General features: G+C 36.3%; 1 protein-coding gene across 6 annotated transcripts in view; it reads right to left on the bottom strand.

Moving 5' to 3' along the window:
- Positions 1–7,092: 7,092 nt before the first annotated feature.
- Positions 7,093–16,561, bottom strand: part of SETD4 (SET domain containing 4) — a 431,158-nt gene continuing 421,689 nt past the window's right edge. For 2 of the 6 annotated variants that reach the window (XR_014015954.1, XR_014015961.1), the window contains exon 18: positions 7,095–7,120. The gene's annotated coding sequence lies outside the window, so the exon portion shown is untranslated. Of the gene's footprint in view, positions 7,121–16,561 lie in introns of all 6 variants that reach the window. The other 4 variants (XR_014015962.1, XR_014015955.1, XR_014015956.1 and 1 more) reach the window with 4 other exon arrangements.

Here is a 16,561-nt window from a genome sequence, read left to right as displayed (position 1 = left end):
AAGAATCTTAAATAAAACATTGGTAACCTAAATCCAGCAGGTTATTAAATAATTACATCATGGCCAGGTATGGCTTATCACAGGACTACAGATTAGATTAACATTAGGAAATCTACAAATATCATTCACAACATATTACAGGAGAAAATCTATATGATTATCAAAATATTCAGAAAAACACAAAAGTAAAATTCAATACCTTTCTGGATAACAAAACAAATACCCTAAACAAGTTAAGGATGGAAGGAACCCCTTTAACCTGATCAATGGAATCAACATAAATCATACACAATGGTGAAGAATTAATAACATTCCCTTAAAAGAACCAAAACAAGTCAGGAACAAGAAACAATGCCTACTCTCACTGCTTTTATTTAAAATTGTACCAGCAATCCTAGCCAGCACAATAAGGCACGAAAAAGAAATAATCGATATAAACATTGGAAATGAAGAAATAAAATTGTCATTATTTGTAGACTAAAGAATTATTTACGTAAAAAAAAGTTCAAGAGAGCTTACAACTTATTAGAGAAAAGAAATAGTGGTAAAAAAAATAGACCAAATGAACAGATTAGGGAAATTTACAACAGACCAACATATCCATGTGAACTTCATATATGAGAGAGGTGCTAATATAAACCAGAAAGAAAGAATGAACTATTCAAAAAATGTTCTGGGCTGACTGACTACACATTCGTAAAAACATCTTTGCCTCATGCCAGATTCAAAAATAAATTCCAGATGTATTTAAAATCTAAAGATTTTTTAAACTTAACATTTATGGAAGAAAAAATAGAGAATAGTTTTAGAACCTCAGGATAGAGAATCACTTCTAAACCAAGACAAAAGATGACAAGGAAAGAAAGAATGATACATTTTTTGCTACATTAAAATTAAAAACCTTTGTATGACACCATAAACAGAGTGAAATCTATAAGCCAAATACTGGAAAAGACAGCACAAATACCTGCAAAGGAGATTTTCCTGTAGGTCCTATTGGCCAGAAATGGGTCAGATGACCAATCACTGCTTATCTGTAGGAGCTTAGGGAAGACCTGCCCTCATTTCTTGGGACATTGGCACCTCACACCTTAACCAAACCAGGACACTTTTAATAAGAAAGAAAGGAGGGAAATGTTGGCTGGGTAAGCAAACTATTACATCTGCCAAAGACAGTTCACAAGCAACTGACAGAAGAGTAAACCAGAATGATTAATAAACCAATGAAAAGCTCTGGGCTTCACTAGCTATCAGAGGAATACAATTTAATGGTTGGGGGAGGGAGAGAGGAAGAGAGAGACAGAGAGAGAATATCATACAACCATCAGATTGAAAAAATTCTAAAACATGTAATAACACCACGTTACTGGGGCTTGAAGAGGCCCATCTCCACTTAGATGCCTTGTAAGCCTCTCAGTTCAATGTATTCAAACCCAAACTGCTTCCTACAAACCCTTCTTTCCCCCAGTCAATGGTACCACCAACAACTTAAGGGAAAGACTTGAGTCATCCTTAACTACTGTCATAGCTTCACGGCTCATATCCAGTCACCCAGACATACTTGTAGGTCCTTCTTTTCTGTTTCCACAGTGCTAAGACCCATTTCCACTACCTGGTGGATGTCCTCATCATTTCCTGCATGAAAATCCTCTACATCCTCTTAACCCATCTTTTTGCTTCCTATCTTGCTGCCTTCCAACCACTATTCAGCTGGTAGTGGAGCTGTCTCTCCATGTTTAAATGCTCCCAATAGCCATTGTTATAAAGATCAAGTTGAAATGCCAGATGGGACATCCCTTAAAGATCTTTCTATACCCCTTCCAGCCCCATCTACAGGCCTCTCTAGGAGTCCACACCTTCCTATTGGGTTCAATTTTCTTTTCCCCAAGTACATTCATTAAGAGTTATTTTAGTGAGGATCTCTGAGCAGTAAATTCATCTAGCATTTGTATGAAATTGTTTGTATTTGCTTTCATCCTTGAATGATTATTTATTCCATGTTCATTGTTATTATCCCTCAGCACTTTGAGGGCCAAGGAAGGCTACTAATGATGGCACCCAGGATACAGACCAATGATACACAGTCAAAAAAAAAAAAAAATGACTTGCCTTCCTTCTAATTTCTGTCTGACCAGCCTTACTTATAAAACAGAGTGTACTTCCCAAAGAGAACTTCTCCATAAACTCTAATCAACATTTTTGCTTTGCTTATCTCTGACAACGCAAGGCTCTTCTCAAAAAAACCAAAAAAAACAAAAGCAAAAACAAAAACAAAAACAAAAAAAGAAAACAGCAAGGGGGACACCATCCTAACTATATTTGTAAGGTAAGAAAAGTTCAGAAATATTCTTGTACCCTGCCATACTTTAGAGGCTGTGATGCGTAGCTTTCTATGATTATAAAAGAAATGTTTATAAGTTAAAAAAAATATGTTAAACTTTCTATTTTAATTCTAGATGTAAGATCCAGACATGAGATTCAATGCTCAGGACACTGAGGCTAACTTATTTCTGTAAAATAAATCATTTCCTTTCAGCTAGTAAGCTGAAAGGAAATGTATGTTATTCATTAGATTACCAGTACCCACATATCAGCACTACTGGGTAATTCTTTTTCATCTCTAAAACACCAATATTTGTGCCTGATTTAATTGATTTATGCCAAAGATGCAGGTGAAAATTGTTTTGAGTTTTATTACATTACTAAACTATTAGCTTAGTGTTTCAGAGAGGAAGAAAAAATGTTTTGAAAAAATAAAAAGAGATCCAGGTGCCCACTGGCCAAAAGAAAACACACCAAGGAGTCGCATGCACATACAGGCTCCTGGGTACAAGTTTAAATCAAATTTTCTTAGGAGAGGCAGACATTGCTTATATTTTACAAAGGATATATTTGACCTAAACACGCATAAAACATAGATGATCATATTCTAAACAATCTAAAAATATTAACTCATTTCCCCCTTCTTTGGCATTTCCATTGGCACTTTTGTATGCAATCTGAAATCCACTGTAAAGCACTTGACATACATACATACAGTCTCATATGTGCCCTCTTGAAATGTGAATGTATATAAGCCATGTCTCAATGTAAGTTGACTATAAATTCTTTTCAGGCAAAAACCATGATTTTTGTGGTTATTCTTTCTTAATTATTAAAAATATCTCAAAATACCCACTTTGGTGCCGTGTTTAGATTTATATGATAGATTTGCTTTCCCCAAATGCTGTACTTCTTTACCACCAGGACTTTGCATGTGGTTTATCTGGAACATTCATCTCATCCTTCAAGAAATAGACATTAAAAATATGGTTCAAAGATATTATGAGAAACTTTATGACAGTAAACTTGACAATTTATATGAAATGAACACATTCCTTGACAATCACATCTTACCAAAGCTGACACAAAAAGAAAGAGAAAATATGAATAGCTCTATATTTATCTAAGAAATTGAATCTGTAAGTAAAAATATTTCCACAAAGAAAATTCTAGGTCCAGATGACTGCACCTGTGAGCTCTTTTAAATATGTAAGGAAGAAATGACATCCGTCATACACAAAACCTTTCAGAGAACAGAAAAAGTCCAGCTCAATCATGATAGCAAAATCTGCAAGGGCATTACAAAATAAAGAAATTATACACCAAATTCACTTATCAGGTACAAAATCCTGAACAAACTATTTGCAAACTAAATCTAGTAATGTATAGAAATGGAAAATACACTATGGTAAATTTGGGTTTATCCTAGGAGGGCAAAGTTGGATTAATATTAGAAAATTCATGTAATTAACTGCATTAATAGATTAAACATGAAATCATCATATGGTCCTTCCAATAGATGCAGAAAAAATGATTAGATAAATTTCAATGCTCATTTATGTTAAAAAAAAAAACTTTAACAAACTAGGAATACGAAGGGACTTTCATAACCTATAAAGAAAATTCATAGCAAATATACTTTATGATGAAAGTTAAAAATTCTCCTTGGGAATCAGGAACAAGATTCAAATGCATGTTATAATTTCTATCAACATTTTAGTGGAAATTCTAGCAAGTACAAGGAAATATAAACTAAATACATAAAGACTGTTATGAAAGAAACAAAACTTTCATAATTCACAAATGATATGTTGTTATGATTTTAGCATCTATGTTCATGAGTACATTTGCATTATCATTTTTCATCCTCATTCCTGTGAGGTTTGGTCAAGTTTATGCTAGTTTCATAAAATTTTTCAATACTCTGCTATACTTTTTGTATGTATTAGCTGTGTCTCTTATTTTCTGATGCTTTGACATTAGGAGGTCTTGCTGCTCCTAGAGGGACTGCCCCACCCCACAGGGTTAACTAATTCCCAAAGATAGTAAACAACTCACCCCTGAGGGTGCCTTTCAAATGTAAACCAATCCAGAGCCCACACACCTAACTCCTTCTTTATCAGGCTTTCACATACAAGGACACTATCCACCTGCCCCAATAGCTCCAGGGTCACATTCCAAACACCTAAGGACAGCTCCTATGCCCCAGAGCCTCCTGAAATTATTCAAAGTAATCAATCTTAAACCTGTTTACCCTGCCTCACCCATTCTTTTGTCCATTGTGGCGAGAAGCCATGTTCCTTCTGCTTGTGACCCTTGAGTATAACAACCTGTCTTTACAATGGTAATATCCTCCCAATCTGTTGACCTTGGCAGAACTAAGCAATAACAAAACCTCTTATTTTAAAATATATAAAATTAGAGTTATTCATGAGAACTGGCCCTCGCCCACCTCCCCTTGCATTACTGTTCCCTTTCTTTTCAGGTTTCAGCGGCACTGGACTTCTTCCTTTTCCTCTACATGACTTAGGGTTTTTGCTCCCATGATTCCCCCTACCCAGAATTCTCCTTCCCCAGAACCCTGCTGGTTCCTTTATCACCATCTCAGGCAAGCCTTCCCTGGCCATGTGGTCTAAAGTAAACCCCTCCCCTGCTGCCCCCTTTCTTTATTATCAATACATTACTACATTTTATTTTATTTTATTTCATTTTATCTTGTTATTCCATTGTACTTATTGCAACCTGAAATTATCTTTGTTTCTTCTTGGTTTACTTTCCTAAGTCTGTTTCCTTGAAAGCCAGAAATCCATCTGATTTTCACTGCTTTAGCCTAGGAGAGTACTTGACACACAATAGGGGCTCATCATCATTGTTTGAATGAAGAATTAATAAATGGACACAAGAATATGCCACAAGCCATGGCAGGTATTTGAGAAAATAGTTTGGGGAAAATAGCGAGGAGACCATATCTCTTAGAACCAAGGTCATTTAGGGGATGGTGGGTAAGCGAGTCCGTAGGGATCCCTGAACACCCAGTGGGAGAGTAACACAGGTTGGAGCATAAACACCATCCACACTCTGTACTGCCCCAGCTCTTGAACTGAGACTCAGTATCTGGCTGAAGGCTTGCAATGAATTTGCCTCTTGTGTCACCTAGACTATAGGCTTCAAATAATCGACAGGGAATATTGTAATCAGTGACTAGTTTTAATTCTAGAGAGACCCAAACATGCAATTCTATTCTTCCTTAAAATAAGAGAAGTCATCTTAGAAAATGAGATGTTTAAAACACAGATCACTAAGCATCAATTTGGGCATTATCTGAATTCTGACATCATAAGTGAAAACAGTTTTAACTCCACTTAAAAAGATCTCAGATTCAGGCAGTTTTACAACAGGAAATGGGAAAAGGTTAAGGCCTTAACATGATTCAGGTGTCATTTGATATATATACATAGGAAATAAGGTCAGTTAAAATAATTTTTTTCATCAAGAAATTTACAGCTCGGAATAAAATGATGTTTCAATCCATTTTAACCAGCGTTCCGACTCATTCATGTTTCTTAACATTACTCTGCATTGACCACTTAAAAGCTACAAACCATGGAAAGTTCAAAGAAGACCTCTGTGCTTATTTCACTAACATTTTAATTCCGGTAAAGTTTAAACTACTGAATGCAGCTATTTTCATAACAAAGAAAAAAAAAAAGGAGTCTGCTATTAAAATGTGGGGGACTGTAATAAAATGGAGAAATTCATTAGCATCAAAGTTCCTTGGTTCATGAAACAAACTGGTTCAAGGGAGGCAACAAGAAAAGTGTGAATAAACCTCAACTGTTTTGTTGTTTATTTATAAATATCTATGCACATATTCAAGACCCAACTCGAATATCACTTCCAGGTGACTACTTACCTTTTCCTCTCCTGTTTTCCAGTGTATAAATCTCTATTCTTATGCATATTTCCTTAGATAATAGATATCTCCTCTACTCAACTTTTGGCTTCATAAAAACAGAAGTCCTTGTTTTGTCGATTTTGCAGCCCCAGGCCCTGGCATAGTGTCATACTTTCAAGAAAGGTTTATTGACAAAGTAAAAGAGTATTTTAATCAAGGGCCTCCTATATATGTACTAGGGGCTGGTCATTGTTGCTTTAATAGTAATTTTTTAAAAAAAACCCTGATCTGCTCCTGTCCTCAAGAACCTTACTGTCTGATTGTGGAATTTAAAGAGGCAGAGGGTTTGTTTACTAGTTAACCCCTCTGTCTTCACCCAACCAGTTTGTCGGGAGTTTAATAGCAACTTGCCTGTATTTGTTTCACAAAGGGTTTATATTCCAAACATAGCCATCATCATAAAAAATCAGGGAATTGTGTCACACCATCTTAATACTATCCTTAATGGTCTCTTCAAAATTAAGGAAAAAGATCCATAAGATTCCAAATTGTTTATTAAAGAAAAGCTCTGACTGATGAAATGTTTCAGACCATGCCTGCCATATTTTTTAAAGAAAGGAAAATTTTAAATGTTAACATGTGGAGGTCACTATATTCATTTAGTTATAAAATATATCTAGTAAAGAGCTGCTTCTAGGTATAATTTATACGTTTAATACGTGCAACTATAAATCAAAAGCACTCACCGTGGGGTGTTTCTAGTGAAATTGTCCCACTCTCCATTAATTTTACTGACTGGAATTTCAGTCGAAGATTAAGCAGTTGATTTTTCAAGTAGTAACACAAAATTCTCGTTTCTCTTAATGGAAGATGGTGAGAAAGGGTGTTTTCCACATTTCTGGCCTATGAGGAGAGACAAAGCAGTTATATTGTACCGGATTGGAAAGACAATGCTCCCGTTTGGATAGGTTGGGTTCTTTTGTTTGTTTTGGGGTTTTTTTTTTAGTCACCTATACACATAGTGTAGAGGTTGAGAATTTTCTTATTCAAGGGAATTATAAAATATATTTTTTTAATGGGGAAAATCTGCTATACTAAAAATATAAAAGCTATGTCATCCCAATGTGTGAAATAATTGTGATTTGAAGTATTAGGGTCCATTATCCCCATAGAAACCTGCACACCTATCACAGGTTGGGGTTTGGTTTTTGATTTGGATAATATGGACCCTATAGTGGTCCATCGCACTCTGTCACCCAAAATGTCCCACAATAAAAGTGTGTGATAACTCAGTCTTCCCCATGGGAATTAGCCAACTCTGATGCAGGCCTCAGTCTAATTTTTTAAAGAGCTACTTGCTGTATATTTCCCACCAGACAGTCTTAAAATTTATTGTGAGCTTATACACCATATGAAAATTCAGGGTAGTATTGGTAGATCTTTCTTAATTCCAATAATCATCAAGCACCTTTTAAACACTGTTTACTAAATGATTAATCTCCTATTTTTTTCAACATCTTTATTGGAGTATAATTGCTTTACAATGGTGTTTTAGTTTCTGCTTTATAACATAGTGACTCAGCTATACATATACATATATCCCCATATCCCTTCCCTCTTGCATCTCCCTCCCACCCTCCCTATCCCACCCCTCTAGGGGGTCACAAAGCACCGAGCTGATCTCCCTGTGCTATGCGGCTGCTTCCCACTAGCTACCTATTTTACATTTGGTAGTGTATCTCCTATTTTTAACATGAGTCTTTCTAAATTGTTTTCCTAAATCCTGGGAAAAGCACTCCAAAATAATATCTTGTGAAAGAGAGCACAAACGTACAGTATACACACAGAATAAGTATTTGTAGTCCACTTTCAATTTATTCAAAATATACTCCTCTCCCAGTTAAAGGAGAAAATGATTACATATTCAGTTATCTTGAAATAATTAAAAGGTCATCAATTTCCTGTCATGAAAGTGATATGGTTTAATTACATTGTATAAATGTATTGACCAGGCCATGGGGGAGAGTATCCCCCTGAGAGGTTATTATCCTAACAACAATCTGACCTCCACTGAGTGGGATATAAGTGTGTACTTAGAGATTTGTGTATATGTGTGGATTTTAAAATAACTGTAGATTTGGGATTAGCAGATACAAACTACTATATATAAAATAGTTAAATATAAGGTCCTACTGTATAGCACAGAGAACTATATTGGACATCTTGTAATAACCTATAATGAAAAAGAGTATGAAAAAGAATATAACTCTATGTATGACTGAATCACTTTACTGTACACCTGAAACTAACACAATATTGTAAATCAACTCCTTCAGTTTTAAAAAAAAGAATCAAATAAATATAGCGGGATTTTATCTGAAACAACAATAGGAAATAAAAAATAAAATTGCGTTTAGGGCAATTGTATTGAGATTAATTAAGGTTTGGTTTACTACCCAGAGTCCACAAGTCAAATATCATCCAGACTGACAATTTAGGGTGAAAAGTAAGGACTCAAGAGTTCAAAATATAGGGAAGTCAGTTAAAAAAAGCAAAGGATTAGAGTAAAAAGATAATGACTATAGAGTCTCTGAATGGTAAAGCTGGTTGGAACCAGAGAGAGTTTAAGATTTGTTCATATTTTTCTATGAGAAAATAAGATACTTATTCATATAAATATAGAATTCACTTATATTAATGTATACAAACTTTCCCTTTGCAAGGATTTCATCCCATTAGACTAACTATTGAAATTGGGCAAAGAAAATGGCCAATAAAAATGACAATTAAATAGAACATCCCTCAAGGTAATCATATTTGCAGTTTCCCCTAATCTATCCTAAAACAGTTAAAAGGAACAAGTCTCTAAGCTGAAGGGTTCATTCTGATATCACGCAGTCACAAGTCTACATGAGCTAGGGAAAACCTACATAGTAAGTAGTGTGGAAAAACTCCGTTGACTAGCTAGAATGTCAAAATGTAGTATTTCTACCCAAAAATTTTGTTACAACAAGTGGTAACATACAATAGTTTCCAATACAGAGAATTTCTTCAAAGTGAGGTCAATTAGAGTCTTAACACACTGTTATTAACACATGGATTAATAATTCACAAAACAGATTTTTCTCCTCTCTTTACCTCACACCACTCCATGCTTGAGGCTTAACAGATTGCTTGGATACCTCTACAAAGGCCGTTTCTGCTTCATTCATTTGAGCCTGTGCACTGGTTGTCTGTTTCCTGGATGCCACTCCCCACCTCTCTCCCATCCCCACCCGGTAAACAGACTCAACTTGAAGATCAAAGTTCCTAGTAAAGCCCCCAGAGCTGGAGCGGGGCATTTCTTCCACTATTTACCGTATTTACCTCTAGCCATGCCTCAAGTATGCAAAGCAGCACAGTAAATGGAAACAACACTGCATCAGGAGTCAGTTCCCTGTTTTGTCACTTACCACCTCTGTGATCCTGAGGAAGCTTCCTAATCACCCAAGCCTTGGACTCCTTATGTGTAAAACTGGGATAACGACACATAAGTAAAAAGTCTTACAACAACTAAAAAGAGAATTTGTGAAAAGCCCAGCACAGCGCATGGCACATGGGGGCACTCAGCAAATGGTACATCTTCCACAAATCCCATCTCCCTTCTCCAGGGTTCCCTCCAATAACCCTGCAGCCCACCAGAGTGGGGACCCTGGGGACGATGCACCCTATGTTAGGTCAGCACCCTGCTTGCTGCCCCCTGAAGCCTTATGTATACATGAAGTTTCCTCTGGGTTACAGCCTTCTTCTCCTCCTCTGTCTCCCCAGCTGATCCCAGGTTCCCACACAGATTGTGATTCACATCATCTGGGGGTGAGGTCTGCAGTTGAGTAGTTTTTATTTTTTTAAACTTTAAAAACTTTTATTTTATATTGGAGTATAGTTGATTACAATGTTGTATTAGTTTCAGGTGTACAGCAAAGTGATTCAGCTATACATATACATATATTGATTCTTTTTCAGCTTCTTTTCCTATATAGGTTATTAAAGTACATTGAGTAGAGTTCCCTGTGCTATACAGTAGGTCTTTGTTGATTACTTTATATAGAGTAGTGTGTATCTGCTAATCCCAAGCTCTTAATCTATCACTCCCCCCAACCTTTCCCCTTTGGTAAGCATAAGTTTGTTTTCTATGTCTGTGAGTCTGTTTCTGTTTTGTGGTTTTTTTTTTGGGGGGGGGGCTGGGATATTAATTTTCTTTTTTTAATTTCTATTTTATATTGGAGTATAGTTCATTTGCAATGTTGTGTTAGTTTCAGGTGTACAGCAAAGTGATTCAGTTCTATATATACATATATCTATTATTTTCCAGATTCTTTTCCCATATATGTTATTACACAATATTGAGTAGAGTTCCCTGTGCTATACAGTAGGTCCTTGTCGATTATCTATTTTATAGATAGTAGTGTGCGTATGTTAATCCCAACCCCTTAAAGCCCTATGTATACATGAAGTTTCCTCTGTGTTACAGCCTTCTCCTCCTTATCTGTCTCCCCAACGGATTCCAGTTTCTGACACAGAGGTTGTGATTCACATCATCTGAGGTGGGGTCTGCAGTTGAGTATTATTTAAACCCCTAGGAGTTATTCTAATGTGCAACCAGGATTGAAGCCCAACACAACCTTCCATGATCCCTCCAGCTAACGGAGCCCCTCTCCAAATGTACTGTAATTGTTGGTTCCTAGATGGCGACACTCTTCAAGGTCAGCACTGTGTTTCATTCAACTTCAAATCACTAAAAACTTAACACAATGTCGAGCATTTTGCAGACCCTCAAAATCTTAATAAATAAATAAAAGGGTAAAATGTTGGATAAATGGCCCACCTTGCTAGTCCTCTTTTCTTTTCTGGAGAATGTGTATAGTATTTCTCCTACTCACAAAGACACTGAAAAATTAAACCAAGTTTTTTTAAAAAAGCATATGTTTGGGTGGGATGAATTGGGAGCTTGTGACTGACATATATACACTACTATATATAAAATAGATAACTAATGAGGATCTACTGTATAGCACAGGGAACTCTATTCGGTGCTCTGTGGTGACCCAAATAGGAAGGAAATCCAAAAAAGAGGGGATATATGTATACATGTGGCTGATTCACTTTGCTGTACAGCAAAAACTGACACAACAGTGTAAAGCAAGTATACTCCAATAAAAAAATAAAAAGCATATGTTTAAATAAATATGTACTGTATAAAGCAATAGCATTAACAAACTCCAATAATATATGTTCATATTCACTTTATACAATAAGAAAGCTGAAAGTAGGAATGTTTGTGAAAACATATGAATTTAGTCATTCAAACGTGTCTCTTGAAATCATTTCTTTTTAATTTGTGGCTTTTATCAGTAACCCTGGAAACAACTTCTTTAAAGTAGAATTCATGGCCGCAGTGACTTTGAACTCAGCTCACAGAGACTGATAGATGCTGAGCTAAACAGCATCTCACTTGAAACAAGACTGGCATGTGAAGCTATGGCCCCAGAAGAAGAAGGATCACGTGTACAGTCAGTGCTGCTCCTGGACCCAGAGCTGGATCAAATTCGAAAAAGCAGAACACAACCAGAGTCCACTCTCTAAGCATCATTCCTCAGGTAAGGCTTGGACACCTCCAACTCTGATCCCCCCACAGGGGACAATTCGTACTTGAACGGTGCCCTGGGTGAGTCTATTATTGCCTTTAGGATGTGGAGAATAGCAGTATTCATTTCCAACTGGGTTCTTGACAAATTACCACAAACTTAGAGGCTCAAAAACAGTCCACAGATTTATTCTCTAACAGTTCTGGAGGTCAGACATCCAGAATGAGTCTTAAGGGACTAAAATCAAGGTGTCAGCAGGGCCAGTTCCTTCTGGAGTCTCCAGGGGATAAGCTGTCCCTTGTCTCTTCCAGCTGCTGGTGGCTCCTGACAGCATCACTCCAATCTCTGCCTCTGTGGTCTCATCACATCCTCCTCCACGGTAGTCAAGTCCCCTTCTGCCTCCCCCTTAGGTTTACATTTGGGGCCACCTGGATAATTCAGGATAATCTCTGAATCTCCAGGTCCTTAACTTAATCACATCTATAAAGTCCTTCTTGCCATGGAAGATGACATTCACAGGTTCTGGAGATTAGGATGTGGACATCTTTAGGGGCCATTATTCAGCCTGTACAGACACATAACTAGATGAAAGTAAGATCTGTCCACAAATAATTATAATACAAGGCAGCACATAAAGATGCTGTAAGAGAAGGACAGGTGAAGACATACAGAAATAAGAGAGGAAATAAGTCCTTCCCACTAAGAAGGGTCAGGAAAGGCCCTGTGGGCTGTAGGATTTGACCTGGTCTTGAGAGATGGGAAGATTTGGAAAAAGTAATACTCAAAATATGTCAGTAAAAAAGTCAATAATCGATACTCATTCTTCCTGTGGTGTGCACATACACATACACACACACAGTAAAAAAAACCAAAACAATTTTTTGAAAAAGACTGATTGGGAGTATTCTGGACCTGTCAGCCAATGGTATAAACTGTGACCAAGGGTATAAATCAATATTATATAAAATATTGAAATTCTGGAACAAGATTTAACTGAAATCTACAGAACACAATAGTCAAGGAACTGGCTATCTTATGGCATATATATATAACATGTATGGTAAAAGAAATATTTTAAATAAATGAGAAAGGGGTAAGTCATTTCATAAATAAATCCCCCTGGAACAATTGATTATTTGATGAAAAAATTTATTTAGACTCTTACCTAAAATCATTCACCAAACAATATAAATTCCAAGGGAACTTTAAAATTAAATATAAAATATCAATATATAAGAAATCAAGAAGAAAAAACTTTAAATTTACCATCATTGGAGGAGGTCCAACTTACTAAAAGTAAGATGAAAATATTATTATATGTTACTAAGTTTAAATTTTAAGCTTCTCTTCAATCAAAATAAATAAATAGAACAAAATTAAAAGGCAAACATCATATTTGGGGGAAAATAGTCACAGGAAATACTACCTAGACAAAGTACTAATATCATTATATATATAAAAAGGTTAATCAAATTGAATTTTAAAATACTGAAGCTCCAGTGGATAAATTGACAGAGGATGTGAATAGGCAATTTCCAAAAAGGAAATATAACTAATCAACAAATGTGTGGAAAATGTTTTCCTTCACGAGTAATCAAGGAATGGGGCATTAAAATAAAAATGAAGTAACCTTTGACCCCTATCAAATTAGCAAAGATTTTTTTAAAAAATAATAATTTCCACTGCTGATAAGGGGACTGTGAAAAAGGTACTCTCGAATATTGCTGATATTTTGGTATAATCCTTTTGGAAAGCAATTTGGCAAACAGCCTTGCAATGTTTATACTCTAACTCAGTAAGTCCACTTTTGAGAATGGAGCCTAAGAAAATAATTCTGAATATTCAGAAGCACTATTTATAAAAGGAAAAGAAAAAAATCAGAAGTAATCTAAATACCAGATACAAACACAGTTTTTACATAAATTGTGTATATTCACTTCATTAATTATAATGTAACTTTTAAAAATTATATTTCTAAAGAATATGCAATATATGGAAAATATAAGCATTACAATGTTAAGTGAAAAAAAGAGTAGGATAGAAATAGTATATATATGATCCTTCCATTTAGAATGAAAACAAATAGAATAAAGATTAGATATAAATACAAAAAAATATTAACAGTGTCTGTCTTTGGATAGTGAAACCATGGATGAAATAGATAATAGATAGATGGATAGATATTTGTTTGTTTTAATTATAAGATATCCTTTTGTTGTCATTGTCAAACTCTTACAGTTTGTCACATAAAGCTTCATTAAAAACTAATTTTTAAATGCCCCCAATTAAACTTTTTTCCTACTGAAAATCTTCAGGAAATAAATTTTTTCCATTTTTTTAAAATAAAAACTGGCTTTTGTTTTTGATTTTTTTTTGTTGTTGTTGTTGGTATGTAAATAACACAAGAATTACAAATTTAGAATCTCCTTCAGCTAATACCCAGACCACTTTCCTTCTAAGACAATAGTTATCTGGTACAGCATTTTAAATCTCCATTGATTACACCATAACCCTCATAAAGTGTTTCTACTTGCTCATAACTTCTCCCATAAGCTCTGAAATTCAAATAAGTGATACAGTTTTTTAAAAATTCTAATCTAGGTTTTGATATATATCTGTCTAGAGATAAAAGCTAAGTTGATTTCATGTTTTTAAAAAGATCTCCAAATATTATATGTGCTTCAAATCTCATTAGCAATTAGTTTTTAAACTGTTTGCTCATTGAACGTAACATTTGCAGATAATTTTAAGAAGTGATTTTTAAAATTGCTTTAATAAATTCATCAAATAACTCCCCACTGTTGGATTTGGCAAAAATGGAGTTTGAGGTTGAGGGAAAGAAGGGATGCAGGCCCAAGAGTCCAGACAATCTGGGAGCCAGAAACCAGTGGCCCAGCAAGATGCCTGGTCACATCCAGAACCCAGGAGCCACTTGGCACTGGGAACGAAATGCACCCTTCTGTCTTGGACACCAGACCTGGGACACAGCCAAGAATGGGGCTTGCCTTGGGGGACTTTTAGGAACCTTCCTGCACCAGTCCTGCACCTTCTCTTGCTGGAGCTCTCCCCTCTGCTGGGGAGTAGTCAGCCATGCAGAGCAGCATCCAGGCCCTCTTGGGAGCCCTGCTCCCATGGACCAGGCAAGGAGCCCTGGTCAAACATGACATTGTCTTTAGGACACAAGGAAGACTTGAATATCTCCCTGAACTTCTCTTGCCTGGTTTGTAGCCGTGTTGGATCAGGCCAGAAACTGTGACCTCCTGATACACAGTGTCTAGACAGTATGACATCCAAACCACATCAGCAGGCCTCATCTCATCATAAAAAATGTCAACATTCTGGAATTGCACCATCCAGAATTGTAGCCACTAGCCACATAAAGCCATTTAACGTTAACTTTAAATTTATTAAAATTAAATAAAACTTAAAATACAGGTCCTCTGTTGCACAAGCCATAGTTCAAGTTCAGCCAGAGGTGTCTGGTGGCTGCCACCTCGGACAACACAGGTCTAGACCATTCCCACCATCACAGAAAGGCCCACGGGGCAGCACTGTTCCAGAACATACTGGTTCTAGCAGGGAGTCAAGGGGCCCACTTCCCCCATTTCTAAGACAGTAAAACTTAGAGGATCTGACTCGGAAAAAAAAAAAAAAAAAAAAAAAAAACAGGGAAGAAGCTCAGATGCTGTTACCATCTAATTAATTAATTAAAATTTGCCTTCAGCCCCGTCCATATAAAATAAACTCCTGACTGTGGTCAGCGGTTACAGGCAGACTTTGTCATTTTGCTTACTGACTACACATTTTCATTGATCAATTCTAAATTGGATTATTGTTAGTTTTAAAAGCGCCTGAGCAGCAGAAAGTGGCCATGTGGCAGGCAAAGGGGAGATTGATAGCAGAATAAACAGGGAAAGTGACAAGATTCGAGGCTGAATTGATCACTGTCAGCGGGTCCGTGGTCAGCTGTCTGCCCTTTAGTGCCCAAAGTAAACATCAGAATAATGTTTAGACAAACACATTTGATTTTTGAGGTAATGGGTATGTCAACTAAATGACAAACCTTAGAAAGGTCAAAGGGATAGCCATTTTTCAGACTCTTTCAACTATTAATCGTTGATTTTGGTAACAGTGCTCTGGTAGGCAGAGCGGGGAGAGGACGTCGGCTTGTGTGCGCTGTGTGATGCTCCAGACAGACCTCCCCAGGATTCACCTGGTCGTCAAAATAAAATGCTGCTGTAAGCGAAGAGTTCCTCCTTTAAAAATGGAACCCAGCATCTCAGTTGTCTAAAGACAATCCAAAAGGCAACAATCTTATTAATCCTTTGAAGGGATTCAGTCCTTTAGTACCCACTAAAATCATATTTCTGTGGCCTGTTATCTACAATAAAACAAAGCACAGCAAATCCATTCCTAATCATCCATTAGCCTCTGAGAAATTTATAACGTTGTTCCAAACACAGGAAATCACTGGTGAGTCACAAGTATCCGAAATTATAATTTGGTACAATTCACCACTTGCTGGGTCATTTTTAATGTGATTTTATTTCCCTTTGAAATATCAGACATTAACTATGACTTAAAGGCCAGTCAGCGCTGATGGTGACTATTACGAGAGTCCCAAATTCACCTGGTTTATCTGATCACACAAAGCATTTTTTTTCTTTTGCCTAGAGGGATATGACAGATGAAACTGGATGGGAATAGAATGTAGGTAGAG

This window comes from Mesoplodon bidens, assembly GCF_964165515.1.
Source record: "Mesoplodon bidens genome assembly, chromosome: 5".
NCBI classification, from domain to species: domain Eukaryota; kingdom Metazoa; phylum Chordata; class Mammalia; order Artiodactyla; family Ziphiidae; genus Mesoplodon; species Mesoplodon bidens.
This window is presented reverse-complemented; position numbering and strand designations above follow the sequence as displayed.